Source organism: Mirounga angustirostris, unplaced genomic scaffold, assembly GCF_029215605.1.
Source record: "Mirounga angustirostris isolate CCGP_5_RB_7025 unplaced genomic scaffold, mMirAng1.0.hap1 SCAF_7, whole genome shotgun sequence".
NCBI lineage: Eukaryota > Metazoa > Chordata > Mammalia > Carnivora > Phocidae > Mirounga > Mirounga angustirostris.
Genome location: NW_026991715.1, coordinates 136,144,441 through 136,161,092, shown reverse-complemented (window position 1 = coordinate 136,161,092; position 16,652 = coordinate 136,144,441). Strand labels below are relative to the sequence as shown.

Here is a 16,652-nt window from a genome sequence, read left to right as displayed (position 1 = left end):
AAAAAAATGTTAACCTCTTTTGTTTGTTGGACTTGCCTATGGTTTTGCCATAGACTGATTGCTTGAACCAGATTGCAATCTCTGCTATTCCCAAATAAGCCCATCTTTTGCTGGTAAAATAATTTTCAGTTTTAATTTTAAAGTTAACAATATACATATATCAAATCGCTATATTGTACTCCTAAAACTTATATGTCAATTATATCTCAATTTAAAAAAAAAATGTTAAAGCAATGTGAACTAACAAAAACTGATGGGAATTCATTCTAGGCTTTGGTGATTATTCAAACACAGTAAATAAGTGCTTTGTTTCTCTGCAACAAAACCGCCACAATTCTATTATAAGAAGTTCTAGAAACTACAAGTAACCAAATAACTGATGAAGTTAGGCCACAATGGTCACTATCATTCTCCCCACTGCTTTCATGGGAACTTCAAGATTGTGAGTAATCCAGAACAACTGTACCAGCTAATTTTTTTAAGTTCCTTATCTTAACATCTTTAGCTCCAGGGGAGTTATTTAATGGGATATATGGGTTAGGGGAGAATATTGTATAAAGGAAAAATGTAAAGAATAATAAAGAAGACTATTGTATAAAGTCCTATGTAAACTGGACTTTGTTGTTTCTATAGCTATATATACACTGCTTAGAACAGGGTATGGCATACCTAGATCACTAAATAAATCTTGATTAAATGAAAAACTGAAATGAAAATAATAAAGCCCCAGAACATCAACTTCAATATAAAAGAAACCCAAATACATGATGATATATTTTTTTTAAGATTTTATTTATTTTTTTGACAGAGAGAGACACAGCGAGAGAGGGAACACAAGCAGGGGGAGTGGGAGAGGGAGAAGCAGGCTTCCCGCGAAGCAGGTAGCCCGATGTGGGGCTCGATCCCAGGACCCTGGGTTCATGACCTGAGCCGAAGGCAGACGCTTAACGACTGAGCCACCCAGGTGCCCCCATGATGATAAAATTTTCAAATTTCAGGGATACTATTAGGCCTTTCAGCCTGCTGCCATATGTCAGATAAACATTTTGCATTATCCATAAGTATAAGTGAGGATACAAATAGGTCACTGACATTTTAGTCATGTTAAAATATGTTTATGATTATGAAGAGAGAAATGAAAGATCACACTTTTCCTTGTACATTCTGGATAAGTTGCAGTGTTGGACATTTTATTACATATTGCTTTTCATTATTAATACATACTATACCAGAAGAGGAACAGACTGATGAAATACAATAAGCTACTAAACATTAAAATATAACTTTCATGAAAACTGCACTTAGATGTTGAACCATAGGATTATCATGTTAGGTAGAAGCCCAATCTTTAACTCCTTTATGTGGAAGCTAAACTAAGTTTAAAGAGGTGGGTTTAAATGCCAACATGATAAGGAATTAGTTGGGTTCTATCAACTTGGTACAACTGGAAATAGGTTTCCAGATTCCCTTCCCAGATGGTTTTCATGAGAAATGACTAGAAGCAAAATTTGGAAGTCACAGGTGAAGAAGCAACCATTATTCTCAAAGACCATTGTGGACAGATATTTGGTGAACAGACCCAGAAGTGAACAAGTGGGTCTGGCTTGTCCTCATCATGCTCTATCCTCCCTTAGCTGTTATTCTTGATGTCTGGCCACAAGGATGCACAGCAACTTCAGGCCCACCCACCCCTATTTTCTTGGTTATAGACCCACAGAGGCAGTTGCTCAGCTGAGACTACAGCTTCTTGCAGAACTCTGCAGGAGCACCCCATCATGAGCTACCACCTTGGATTCCTGTATTTCCTTGTCAGCTGTGACTGATCCACCTCTACTTGTGCTTCAGTCAGAATGGGTAGAGGCTTCTTCTCTCTGATCCTCAGTACTCTGCTTCCAGACTGTCAGTTCCCCAGCTCACCATCAATTGTGTAAATTCATGCTAAAAATTAATCCCTTGTTCTCATGAAATTTAGAGCCAGCTCTGCTTTCAAGACTGAAGCCTAATTAATACACTGATTCAACAGTTTATTTTATTGATATTGAAAGAACAGTAACAACAACTTCATTAAAGACAGTGCTATCTAGAATGCATACTTGTGTCCTTCAAAATTCCTGTTTTGAAATCCTAATTCTCCATGTGATGGTATTAGGAGTTGGGGCCTTTGGGAAGTGGAGGGTGGAAGTGAGAGTGGAGCCATCATGAATGTGATTAGTGCCCTTATAACAAAGATCCTAGAAAGCTTCTCTCCTCTTCCACTATGTGAGGACAGTGAGAGCACTGTCCATGAATCAGGAATTATGGCCCTTACCACACAATGAATCTTTGAGCACCTTAACCTTGGACTTGACCAACCTTGACCTTGAATTTCCTAGTCTCTAAAACTATGAAAAATAAATGTTCGTTGTTTAAGCCACCTAGTTTATGGAATTTTTATAGTAGCCCAAATGGACTAAGACAGGCAGATAAAGGGAAATTTGCCTAAAGGCAATAGACATTTCATAAAATGTGTATTTTGCCTTTAATGCAATTTTTCTGTTTTAAAAGTTTGGGGGTTTTTGGTGGTCGTTTTTATGTTAACATAACACAGTGTTTTTTACCAAATATATATATATTTTTTAATTCTTTCTCTTATTTTCTTGGTATATCCTAGATTCTTTGTAACAAGTTAGAAAATTAAAGGAGTTAAATATTCTATTAAAATATTTGTAAATGGAAAATATTTACAATTCATATAAATGCAGATAATTCTTTATCCTTTATAAACATCACTTAAATTTTATTTTTGTCTCTACTTCTCTCCTCCCATCGGTCTCTCTCTCTAGATGTATGCATGTATATACATATGTACTTCTATGTCTAGTATACACTTGAAAAGTCTTATGCCACCAAGAACTTACAACCTCGATTTGCTTTAAGTCAACTTAGTAACAAATACATGGACACATAAGTAGACACTTGTTTGCACACCCACAATTCCACCTTGGTTTGTAAGTGGCTGAACTCTTAAAAGTATACAGGGTAAAGCATATGAATATTAGATGAAAAAGAAGAGCAAATTAAGGTAATTTGTACCTTGTCTATCCTCCACTGTCACTGAAAAGGAATCTTCAGGAACAATCAGGTTAAATCTCTGATTTCAATTCATCAGGTGCAATTGAGACCACAAAACTAAAATCACACACACAAACCAGACAAACTAAATACCATAGATGTTTCATTTCATAGTTCCAAACCCAACAACATTTCTCTCATTATAAACAAATATGCAAGATTATTTATAATTTTATTTTTCCTTAAAAATAGAAGTGAGTATGTGTGCTCATGCTAATGGATGGTCACATATGCTTATAATATATAAAAGTCATATAAGAAATCTGGAATAATTTGGTCATTCATTTATATATACAAAATCTATTTATAAATATGGCAAGCATTTACTATGTGCTAGTCTGCCAGACACTCGTCTTTTCTCCTGAGATACATTAGCACATAAGATGTAAAGATCCCTGTTCTCCAAGTGCTTAAAGAGGAAGTAGAAATAAAGAATCATCTTGACATGGAAAAAGAACAATGTAAGAGGATAAAGTATTGACTGAGGGTTTTGTGCAGTTTGCTCTACTATTAAATAGAATAGTAGGAATAGACCCCTACAGAAGGGGCAACTTGAAGACACATGAAGGCAGCTAGTCAAGGAGGCATTTGTTAAACAAAATTACAGTCAGGGGGAATGGCTACAAAAGTGAGAGTTAGCTTGTTAAGTTTCAGAAAAAACCCGGAGAAGAGTTTTGTGAACTGAATGAGCAAGGGGAGGAATGTAGGAAGAATGGATCAGAAATAAAATGACAGCACAGATCACATAAACCCTTGGCATTTCCTCTTGAGGTAAATGGGGAGCCATCAGTTGATTTTGAACATAGTGGTAACATGATCTAACTTATTTTCAAAGGATGGGCCTTGCTGTTGAGGCTAATCTTTGGAGGGCTAGAAGCAAGATGAGTTAGGAGGCTCTTGCAGTATTCAGATAAGCATTTTTTACTACTAGAATCATGGTGACAACAGTGAAGCTGCTGAGAATTGGTAAAATTCTACATATACTTTAGAGAGGATTTCCTGGCACATGAGATATGCAATGTGAAAGAAATAGAAGATGTAAGAGAGTTTGAGAAATTTTAGCTTGAATGAAAGCATGGAGTTTATCAATAGACATGGTAAAATCTTAGACTAGAATATATTTGTGAGTGAAGACCAAGAGTTCATTTTGGACATGTGAATGTAAGATGTCTATTAGGTATCCAAGTGTATCATATGCCAACAAAGCAGTTGGGTAGAGGAGATTAGATTTTGGGAGATCTGAGCTGTAGCTATATATCTGGGAGTTGTCAACATATGGTGTTTAAAACTATGAACTTGGATTAGATCACTGTGTGTGGGGGTGTAAATAGACAGGAGAAAATGAAAGCTGCCTCAGTATTAAGGGAAGAAGAGAAGAAACCAGCAAATAAAACTGAGAAGTGATGGCTCAGGAGGTAAAAGATAAGACCAAAAGTGTGTGGGCATTTGAGAATTCTAGTTTAAAATGCTGTTAAGGATAGAGAACATAACTGGGTCAAATAATCATTAAATAAATTGAAGACAGAGAATAGTCTTTATAGTCATGCTTTTATGAGTTGGCAGAAAGTTTCTGGATGAGTACATAGGAAATTGCTGGTGTGAGCAGTTATCTCTGGGAAGTGAGAGAACAGGTGAGCAGGAAGGGAGAAGATTTCAGTTTAACACACTCAGCAATACTTGATTTTCTTCCACATGGCCATATATTACACTTATTTTTTAATATTTATTTATTTATTTGAGAAAGAGAGAGAGAGAGCTAGTGAACGCATAGAGGAGAAGGGAGAAGTAGACTCCCCGCTGAGTGGGGAGCCCGATGGATGCAGGGCACCATCCCAGGACCCTGGGATTATGACCTGAGCCGAAGGCAGATGCTTAACCAACTGAGCCACCCGGGCACCCATGCATTATATTTATAATGAAATACAAAAGTATACCTACACTAGAAAAATAACAATCATCATCTAGGAGACAAAATATATTAGATGACAACTGATGAAAACATCAAACAGGTTATTTTTGAAAAGTAAAAAGAAAGAATAAAAACCACAGATACTCAAAATAGCATCCACGAATTCTAATAGAATCCCAAACTCTTGTTAATCATTACTTGGATTAAACATTACCTTCAGATGGCTTCTTTTAAAATGTAAACATGGCACCTGAGATAGATGTTAAATAAGTCATCTCAAAAGTATTTTAAATGGCAGATGGCTAAAATTATTATATATATACACAGACAGCCCAAGAAAAAGCTGTATGCAACATCAGAGAAATAAATGCCCTGTGATTCTGTGAACCTGGAAGAGGATGGGTTGTAGAACTCAAGAGGAGGGCTGTGGGATCCAATGCAAGACTGTACATAAAGGACATGTCCCACAAGAGCTTTTCACAAGGGAGTCCTGCAATGCCATTCACCATTATGGAGGCTGAGAACAGTTATGGACCAGCTCAGGTCAAGTAAATAACTCGGAACCAAGTATTAACCAAAGATCCATTGACTTTGCAGGCCAAAGGTACTGGGTAAGTCAGAATTATAAGACATCTCTGGAGTGGTAAGTTACAAGGTGAGTGGTCATCCCAAAACTATAAATAGATTCTTATAATAAAATTGGAAGTGCTAAACTATCTAGATTTTTTAGTATGGGACCAGATAAGGTTGAAAATATTTCAAGAAATAAATGATGGGGCATAGAGACTATGAGAAGTCTTGGTATTTTTGTAATTAGTCATCAAATATACTCAAACTGATTTCTGTCCTGATAAAATCTTTTGATGCAGTTTTCTAAAATGCATTTTAAATAAAGAGTAATAAGCCAAAGGAAAGGTTTAAAAAAAAAACAACAAAAAAAACGCCTTCATACATTTTGTAATGTTTTTACATTTCTTTAAGTTGTATCAGAAAAAGGGATGTACGTTTTTTGTTTGTTTTTGTGAAGAGAATTTTGGCTCTACCTTTTCAGCCTAAAATTATCCTCTTATTTTCATGGAGTTTAAAACTTTCCTTGGCATTAAAAAATGGAAGAGTAAATCCATTTACAAAAATTGGTTAAGTAACCATTAATGAAAATATCTTGGCTATGTGTTAAAGTTATTAGTCATAGCTTTGTGACTGGGAAGCAAAATATAATAATTTTTCAGGGTAGTTCTCTGTGAATCCACAATACTGGAGAAGTCTTCCCAAGTCTATTTGTAAAAACACTCATAATTTACTAGTTCTCCGTGGTGACATGAACTAATGGACCATCTTTAAATAAATTCACTTAGAGATCCAGAATATGGCACAATGCTCTCTTGTTCTGTAGTACTGTAAAATTAGCATCAAACACAGCAGAATTCGCCATTCTTCACCTCCCCCATGGTTGTCATCTCTATGCCGTAAATCACAGAGCAAGAATAAATGAAGTTGTTTTTCTCCTGTCATTCATATTTCATATAGCTTTCTCTATACTGTAGAAGTATTTCATTTTTAGGAAGGATTAATGACAAAGGGTTTATTGCCTTCTATCAGAAACATTCAGCTAGCTTTAGAGATGTGACTGAAGAAGTTTGCTTTTAACATTTATGTCTCTGTATGTATACATGCATACACTATGATAAACATGCAATGGGAGGGCATCACAAAAATGCTTTGAAAAGCACTTAAGATATATTTCCAGTGAATTTTCCTTAACTTTCAAGATTTCATAGCACAGACATGTGCCTCTAAAGAGACCGTAATGAACTAACAGAAAACAGATACATACAAAGGAAGCAAGCCCCATGGCTGGCATTATAAAACAGCTCTTTGGCTCCTTGATATGACATTTATAATTGATGTAATTTTTTTTTAATGAAAGACTGATTCAATGTCCTAGTCTTGTCTCTCTGTATGTCTTTCTGCATGTCTGTGTATATGTGCACAAGGGAGCAAAGAAAGATGGCAAATATGAAGACAATTTTAGGGATATTTAGGTGAGGGTAGGCAGAAACAAAGAGAATGTCTGCCTCTCTGTTCAAGAAGATACCTAGATGAACTCTTGTATAAGGAGCTGATATTCTCATGAGGAAACTGACCCTTAGCTGAAATTTCATACTCTTGGCAAAAATAATTCATCTGTAGGTATAAGGCATAAAGCTTCATGCACTTGCACACTAAGATCTCCTGTAATGACTTGGAAATCTACAGGAATGAGGGAAGGGGCCTGACTCATTATTTGGTTGTGATAACATGACCCACATGAATGTTAGGGGAAAGTGGGCAACTTAGCTCACTGCAAATCAAACAGCTCCATGATCCATCATTAGCCTAAGGGAGCCTCCGTTTGTTGAAGTAGCCCTCTAAATGAATAGGTCACAGTCTGTTTAAAAGCTCGGAGATCTGTTAATGTTCCAAGGACTTAGAGTATATTAGATCAGACGGCCTGAGCATGTACAAAATTGTAGGCACTTTGGAGAGCTAACATGCTTTGGTATGCATATAAATAGTTTAAAGAATATTCTTTGAAACTTGGTTTAAACAGGGCACACTGCATTTGTGAGATTACCCTGCATAAACGTGGGTATGTGTCAAGCTGAAAGGAAAAGAAAGGACTCTGTAGAGAGATACTCCACAAGAGGACATAAGTTTCCACTCTAAACTGACTTTCATAATGCAATTAACTCCAGTAGGGAAAATGGAATCTTGAATACTGTTCAAATTAAGGGAGTGCGGTTACAGCAGCAACAATTCAGGAGGAATTAGCAATGCCCTTCTGAAGAGAGCTACTGAATTAAACCTTGAAGGGTTTTAAGATTAAGCCATTTAATTGTGACCTTAGGAGCTCTGGACTTTGCATAAGCACGAGTCCAGGTGTTAATACTGATTCTCCTCTGTTCTCTCCAGATAACAAAACTGAATCTCAGAGCCAATTAAGGCAAATCTTTAAAGGCCTTTTTCCCCCTTTTTAGTGTATCCTGGGAGGTTTATTTTAATTGTGGACACCATGGGGAAGCAGGGACATTATACACAGTGAGATATTGAATCTTGAGTTGAAAAGATAACTAGTACTTGTCCAAATTATCCTGTCTTAACTTTAAAACCATTTTTTTTTTGGTAGGCTGACACTCAAATTATATTCTTTATTCCCCTGATAATCTTAACAGAACATTCTTTCAGTATTGAATACTAGCACAAATGGCATGACTAGTGATTATTATATTTGCAGGCCAAGTTGTATGCATGAATATATTACCATAGAAAGTCACGTAATTCACAAGTATGTCTCACTCTCCTCCCTGAAGATTACCACTCTTGACATATCATCATGTAAATCATTCAAACTCCATTTATATGCATGTGTATGTTTAATTATGTGCTCATATCCATTCTTTCATTTAGTAATTTATTCACTCACCCAAACACTTTTGGAGGGCTCCTAAGTGCCAGGCACTATTATGTGGCTTTCCTCATGTGGTCTGCATTTTTTTTGGAAGATAGACAATATAATGCAATATCATGTAAGCTGGAGCAGGTCCTATTTAAAGAAAATTAAATGTGGATATAGGTGAAAATATTTCTTCTGGGGAAGTAAATGCTATTTACAGACAATGATTAGAGAATATAGCTCTCAAGTATGCATATTTAAACCAAGATCAATGTAAAGAAAAGGATAAATTGGGTGAGTGCAAAGTCCCTGTGGCAGGGATGAACTCAGCATAATGAGAAAGAAAATGGAAGGGTTAAGCCATATATTGTCTTTAAACCATGGAAAGTACTTTGACAGTGATATTGAAGTGTTTACATCTAGCTGCTGTGCAATGAATTGGGGTAGGGGTAGGGGATAAAAGTAGAAGTTGAAAGACCTGTTTAGAAACTGGGACAATAGTGGTTAGATTAAAGGTAACTGGTAGAGATAGAAGTGACTGGATTAAAGATGTACTTAGACAGTAAGACCAGGAGGCCAGTATATTTAATGTTGGCACTGATTGTGGGGAGAAGAGAGAAAAAAGCAGGGCCTCAGAGTTGACCCTAAATTCTTAAGAAATTAAATGAATCATTACATAATTTACTGAGATGCAGTAAATTAGGAAAATAAATATATTTAGGTTGTGGTGAGAAGGGCAGAAATTAACAGCTTGGTTTTAAACAAGTTATGGTTAATATGATTGTTAGATGTTGCTATGGACTGCATGTGTTTCCGGGGCGGGGGTGTCACATACATTGAATTGATAACTCCCAGTATGATGGTATTTGGAGGTGGGGCCCTTGGGAAGTAAGTAGGGTTAGATGAGGTCATAAGGGAGAAGTCCTCATGATGGGATCAGTGCCCTTATAAGAAGAGAGAACAGACAGCTTGCTCCCATGTTCTCTCTGCAGGAGCACCAAGAAGTCACATGAGGACACAGTAAAAAGAAAGCCATCTATAAGCCAAGAAGAAAGCTCTCACCAAGAACCCAATCAGCCCACGCTTTAATCTTGGACTTCCAGCCTCCTGAATCGTAAGAAAAGAAGTTTCTGTTGCTTAAGTTGCCCAGTCTGTGATATTTAGTTCTGGCAGCCCAGGCAGCCTAATCAGACGTGCAAGTAGAAATACTGAGTAGGCATTTGGAGATCAGGATCTGATGCTCAGCACCAAGACTGGAGACAAAGATATATTTGGAAAGAGTCATTCAAATGGCATTAAAACGTATACTACTGGATGGGATTACCTCTTTAGTAAGTTTCTAGAGAGGTGAGCAGGGCCTAGGCCTGGGTCCAGGGATAGCCTGAGAGTGTCTATTTATGGGTCTGAAGATAAGAGAACCCAGCAGAGAAGAATGAGAAGAAGCAGTCAGTGAGAAAGAATAAGATCAGAAGACAATGACAAGCAAATGAAAATATTTCTGCAGAAGATAATGCAAGCATTAGAACTGCTAGGTACTGAGTTTTGATGGATGCTGTCAAATTTCCCTCCAAAATGATTCCATAGTTTATAATATAGCCAAAAATCTATGAGATGGGCTGCTGTTCTTGAGGTGCTATTGTATAAGTTGAATATGCCTGACATTTTTGTTTTTCAAAAGTAATACCTACCTGACAATATTGCTATCTGGAGGTATGTGTAAACCTCTGAGTTAGGGCAGATTATGTGCCCTCTATTTTCATTTATAGCATTATTCTCCTCATCACTGGTGTTACATAATGATAGGCATATAAAATTCCTTGTTAAATAAACGTGCAATACTGAAATTAGAATGTATTATACAATAACTGTCATTTTAATACTGCTGTTAAAATTTATATTGTTTATATTTAGTATATACGAGATTATGTTGTATATGCTAGACTACTTGACACAACTCTAATTCTGGTTGCAACAGCTACAATTCCAATAATGGACTGCTTCTATGTAAGGATCTTATAGTGGTGACCTTCTAGTAAGCGTTTAGTGCAAATACCAGATATTGATTCAGATAATGAGCTAACTGTGAGACACTTCTATCTCAGAAAAATATTCTTGGCTTCCTATGCTTGCCTAAGTAAAAATATAACATAAAACCTTGCCAAGAGCTTATTTTTCACTTTTCACTCACAATCTTATTGCTAGTAATTAAAGAAGAGGAGAGTTTCAGTACAATCTTGCTTTTAAATCGGCCTGAAATCACATCCTTTGGAGTAATGGCTGCCCTTTCCATCCCTTGGAGTGGAAATAAATATTGACTCACAGAGTTGTAGGAGGACGTTTCCTTTTGGATATAATGTTATTTCCTTGTTACTTCAAATATCCCTATATTCTCTCCTCAGCAATAGTTTTAAATACATCATATCATTTTTTTCCCCATGAGCAGTCTTTTAATATTAATTTCCTCTACTTCTCAACATTTACCAAGCATCTGGATCTCTTCTGATTAAGTTTAAAAGTATTACTTTAGATAAATTAATTAACACCACATTTTGGTTGATTATTTCCTAACAATCCTTTTTGACATTCAAGATATTATCTTAATAAATGTTGAAATGTCAGCTAAAATTATTTGATATTTGGCTTTTGAATACTACTATTTCACTTGCATTATTAGACATCTTCTAATTGTATCTTCCACCTACGCTCTGGATATTGTAAATTTTCATCTTCTCTCTATTGTTTCAAAAATTCAGGAGCTTTCCAGATTAGGTTTGAAATTCCTAGACATGGAAGGCAAGATTGGTAGGTGGCGGATTTAACAAGTAAAGGAAACTACGTACAAGTCTTGTTGTGGGCACCCACAAGATGAGCTGATCTCTGCCCATGCCTGCCAAAATCTTAAAAGTTTATGTAGAGGCCTTAATGGGATTCAATCACATGTTCAGTCCAATGGTCTCAATAGCACCTTACTTTCTCAAGTTTATTCCTTTGAAACAACAGCCCTAGAGTGAGAATGGTGGGTAGAATGCACATTCCAAGGACTGGGGAGAGGATGAGGAGACTGATTGCCAGGGTCCAGTTCAAGGATCAACAGGAGGTCACAGTCTTTTGATGACCTCCTCTAACACTCTAAGATCTTGATCCATCATTCATTTTCTTTTGTCTAATGATTTTGATCTCATCTATTCACATGCCCAAATCTCTATAAAAAAATAATAATCCCACAAACTTCCCTGGAATCGGTACTTTCTATTTTGTGATCTCTTATTTTCCTTTTTGCTTGACTTCCAAACCTCCTGAAATATGATGGTAACAGTTTCATCACAACCTAAACTTCACTGATTATTTAAACTACCAGAAACATCCATGCTTATTCATTAAAAGCATTCTTGCCAAAAGTAAGTGGAATTATTTTTAGATAAGTGACCTGAGGACCACTTCCATCCCAACATGACAAGTGAATTACAGCATATAACAAATGCTGGCCACTACATGTTTTCATGTAACTGGGGGGGGGGGGTTGAGGGGCACAGCTCTGGCTGCATTAATCTCTACAAATCTAGTGCTATAGTCATGGAAATTTCAAAAGAGAAAGACCTATTAGTGAGTGTTTGTCTATGTGGTAATATCATGCTAAATCAAGAGAAGAAACCAAGGATACAAAAGCTAAGTAATATACTCAAAAGTACCCACAGAATAATTCTCAAAATTTGGATTCATACCCCTGACTCCCAAGTTTTGATCTTCTCACATCTTCATGCAATGAATCAAGACTCTCATCTTCACATGGAGAAAAACATTTTTTGCATATTATAATAATTTTCTAGTCAATAGAAGTGACAGGACTTACTAAGTACATGGTTCACTTCTGGTATAATCAATCATGCTTGTAGCTAGCATCCTACTTTGAGGATAAGTCCTACACCCTAATGTTTACTTCTTTGGTACTTGGAACTAAGTATGTATCATTCAGCTATCTGAACATGTAGATTTAGGACTTGATACATGAATCCTGTCTTTTTCTACTGCGTGTCTGTACACAAATTGGTACCTCACCTTCTCTCACCAGAATCTTCATACCTATACGCATGACATATACATATTTTAAGAATTTTATTGTTCAAATAGCACATCCCTTATATTCGAGATAATATAAATCCATTTATAGAATAGTGACTTACACAATGTTCACAGAGCAAGGGCTATATAAGAAAATCATAATCTCTTAGTGAAAAAAATAACTGAAGCATACTGAAGATTTAATTTATCCCTTAATACCATGAGCTATAGTATGATAAAGTGATACAAACCTGAATGAAGCTAAATTTATAAAAAAAAAAGTAAATATAGGGCTTGTTTCCAATAGTTTAACAAATGCTTATTAAATTAACTGATGATCAATAATTGAATAAATGAATTCTTAACACATTAACCAGGATCACACAGAAAGTATAACACTATGTGAAGTTCATCTGTTATTCAACTTTGCAGTAGTCATAATTGTCTCTTAGTCTTTTCTAAAAATGTTACTTCCTGCGTATTATTAGTCATCTTAGCATGTGATGCTTAAAAATATCTTTGAGTAACCACTATTGATATTCAGCACAGGTGGAATTATTCACATTCACAAATAAATACACACACACGTGCGTGCGCCCATACACACTTTCCTTTTCAAGTTTGGTAATGATATATAACCCTTTTAGCATAGTAATTCAGAAAAAAATTCAATTACCTTAAAGCCAGAAGTTAAAATGCTTTTAAAAGCCATAAGAGAGTAAATTGCTCAATTATCATGTATTAGTAAAGTGAAAGGAAAGTTCCCGGTAAAATCACAAATCTTCATTCCTTATTTATTTGATTTTTCTTGATATAAACTGAGCCAATTCATAAAAATAAAACAGTATTTGTTAAACAAGAAAGATAAAATTTCCACCTACAATTAAATATAAATATAAATGTAATATATATTACAAATATAAATATTTATATAAATATAAAAATCATGAATTGGTGCAAAATGCTATCTTTTAATGTGGTAACACTGACATGGTAATACAGGACATAAATACTTTTTAAAACAGCTTTTTTAAGAGACCAAGGAAATGATATCTTACCTTAAATGAGACATCTGTAATCACACTTTTCCTTTGGAAGTATGGAGACATTTGTAACAGTCTACTTAAGTCATTTTATTACACAATCCTTAGATTTGGTATTTTTACATGAAAACATGGCTCACTTCTGAAGAGAACCATCACTGTATGCATCTTCCTATCATAATTGTTAGGCAGATTTAATGATATGACATCTAAATGGCATAGGTGTGAAAACACAGTAATATTTCACATTTCATGTAAGAACAGTTTCAGCAGACTATTTGCAGTACTATTTTATCAGCAAGAGTGATTTGATGTTCATCACAAGGCATTCTAAGAGGTAAGAGTGACAGATATTCTTATTAACCACAAAATGATAAAAGATTGATTTCAATCAATATCACAGCCTATCACATGAAATATGTTCTGTGAAAATACCAGATGCAAAAGATGCTCTATCTAAGGAGATGAGTTTTTGTTCCATCCTTAAAAGATGCAGTCATACTGAGGTGTAAGTATGTCATGTGAAGCATTAGCAGGGATTTTTTTTTTCCCATAAGCTAAGCACTGTTTCTGCTGTGATAAGAACTTAATATGTATTATCCCACATGTAAAACAAATGACGCTTCCCTCCCATTATAATTCAGCTTTTTGTGGGAATTATCTAAAATAATCCCAATCTAAGAAGATCATTGGAAGTAATCAGGTCCAGTAGGAAAAAAAAACATTCTTGGCTTGAACCCCCCCCATCCCCCCCTCACCCCCACCCTCCACTTAAAATGGTACACAGCAGAAGTTAAGAATCCAGAAACTGGAGATTTGCTGAATACAACAGAAAAGAAAATGTGGTTTTTTTTTTTTTTTTTTTTTCTTTTTTATGGGAAGGTGCTAAACTATTCCAGGGTTAAACTGGGAAGTTAGCTTTTGAAGTGAGAGCTATTAATAAAGAAGAAAATATATTCTGGAATTGGATTTTCAAGTTAACGTGAAACCTCTTTTTGCTACAATAGTTTCTATAGCAGGTAGAGGAACCATCCCTAGATCACTGAACAAGGTAAAATGCAGGTTAAACTAGTTAAGTGGAAGCTTCTACTTTGTGTGTGGCTGAGCTCTTGAGCATTCCAAAACAATTCATCAATCAACTGCTTATGGCTTGGGAAGAGTAACCATACGCCTTTTAATTCGGAAGAGACCTTCTGCTGGAAATATTTATAAGAAAAACCTATTCAGTTAATTTCCTTCCTAGAACTAGTAATGAAGACCTATAAATTAAAGTGATTCTCAAATTGCTTAGGATAACTTAGTGAATAAATGACGCCACTGAATGAGGAGATTCAGTATTTTTGGAGAGCTGTGCATCTGGATTTTATAAATCTGAAAACCAATCAAGTACTCCGAAAAGACCAAGCAAACTGATACCTGCTTGGCAGGGTTGGATTTTCATGTTTTGGTCATGTATAGGGTAACTGAAAGCTGTAAACACATTTTCAGAACCTTCTCTTTTTATTTTTTCCCCCTCAGTATGTAAGCCAATTTTCTAGCTGAGCAGTTTGTGAATGAGTTTCAAAATACCTGATGAGAAACTGAGAATCATGATATGGTCACAGAATCATCCAAAAGTATGTCAGTTCTCACTCCAGAGAATAGAGATCTCGAAATATGTCTATAAGAGACAGCAAGCACTCTGAACTACAGAGGTTCTGAAGCCACTGTGATTTCCATGTAGAAAGAATGATGTTAAAAGGGAGAAAACATTAAAGGGAGAAAACATCCAAGAAAAATACTGAAGGTCTCTGAAAAAACGATTTGCTTGTGTGTCCTATACTGCACATACGTCTTACTTCTTCAGTGTACCACCGGATGATTAATACCTTTAAGATATTTTTTTAAATACATATTATATAACCCACAGCAGACATGGTAATCTGTATCTCTTCCACTTGTCTCAAATTAGTTTTGTGGTAGGAAACTCAGCTGTATAGGAGAGACTAGCTATTAAAGCCTTGAAATGCCTTTACAGTTCTCTTTAGTGAAGAATGAAGCTTTTAAATATACATACCTTAATAAATATCAGTGGAGAAGTATGTGGGGATGTTAATGTATTTTAACAAAAAATAGTGGAGATGGGTATTTACAGAAGCTTTTTGAAAATAAAGCATTATTCTGGCATAAAAATAGATCAATAAAGCCATTTATAAAATAACCAGTTGAACAGCTACCGTGCATAATTATGTTCATTTGAAAATTCAGCCATGCTAAGTAAGGTCCATTAGTGGTTAAAACATTTCTTTCCCTCCCCTTTTAGTTTAACCTTTCGCTCTTAAGACTAGAGACTTGTTTAGAACTTACTGAAGTTTCTCAAAGCAAAACCACGCACCAGCTCCTAATTCAGATGCCAGATCAGTGTGCCGCCTCGTTCAGCTGCGGACTACTCTAGGCAACTTTATTAATCATGTATGAATTTCTGTGCGTATATCCTGAAGCGATCACACAGGATGCAATCTCAATTAAAGGGGGGGTGGCGGCGGGGGGAGGAAATCTTACCTGATGGCAGAACCGGCAGCTGCAGAAGCAGAAACAGCAACTGCAGGATGCAACAACCCAGGCTTGCACCTAAGGGGAGACCCTTTTCTCTCTCCCCTCTCTCCTTTTCTCCCTCTCTCTCTCTCTTTCTTCTAAATCACTGTAGCAACAAACTGCCTTGCATTTTGTCCCCTTTCATTCACAGAAGATTCTCCAAGCCGGGGAGCCAGCAGACACCACTCTCTTCCTGGAAGAGGTCTGCCTCTCTTCTCAGAAACGCCTGGACCCCTCTCTGTGGCTCCTTCCACGTTTACCCTTCAGATCAATAATGCTCCCTGAGCGGCTGGAGCTCCACTGCAGCGCGAGCGGCCAGCCAATGGGGGCCCAGGGCTCCCTCCCAGGCTTCTCCCCGCCCTCAAAACAAAACACAGCGTGCCTTTGACACATCGCCGAGTTGTGAAAAGTAATTGAATCCTGTATTGGAAATGTATCTTGTTTGTTCTTTTTCCCCCCTAGCGTTCGTTGTATAGCGCTGTGAATGAACGGAAAGGCTCCGTAGCTCTCAGGACACTCATTG

General features: G+C 36.3%; 1 protein-coding gene across 1 annotated transcript in view; it reads right to left on the bottom strand.

The window, feature by feature from the left end:
* CDH12 (cadherin 12) overlaps positions 1-16,397 on the bottom strand; it is a 992,169-nt gene extending 975,772 nt beyond the window's left edge. The window contains exon 1 of the mRNA XM_064596829.1: positions 16,097-16,397. The gene's annotated coding sequence lies outside the window, so the exon portion shown is untranslated. The remainder of the gene's footprint in view (positions 1-16,096) is intronic.
* Positions 16,398-16,652: the final 255 nt, after the last annotated feature.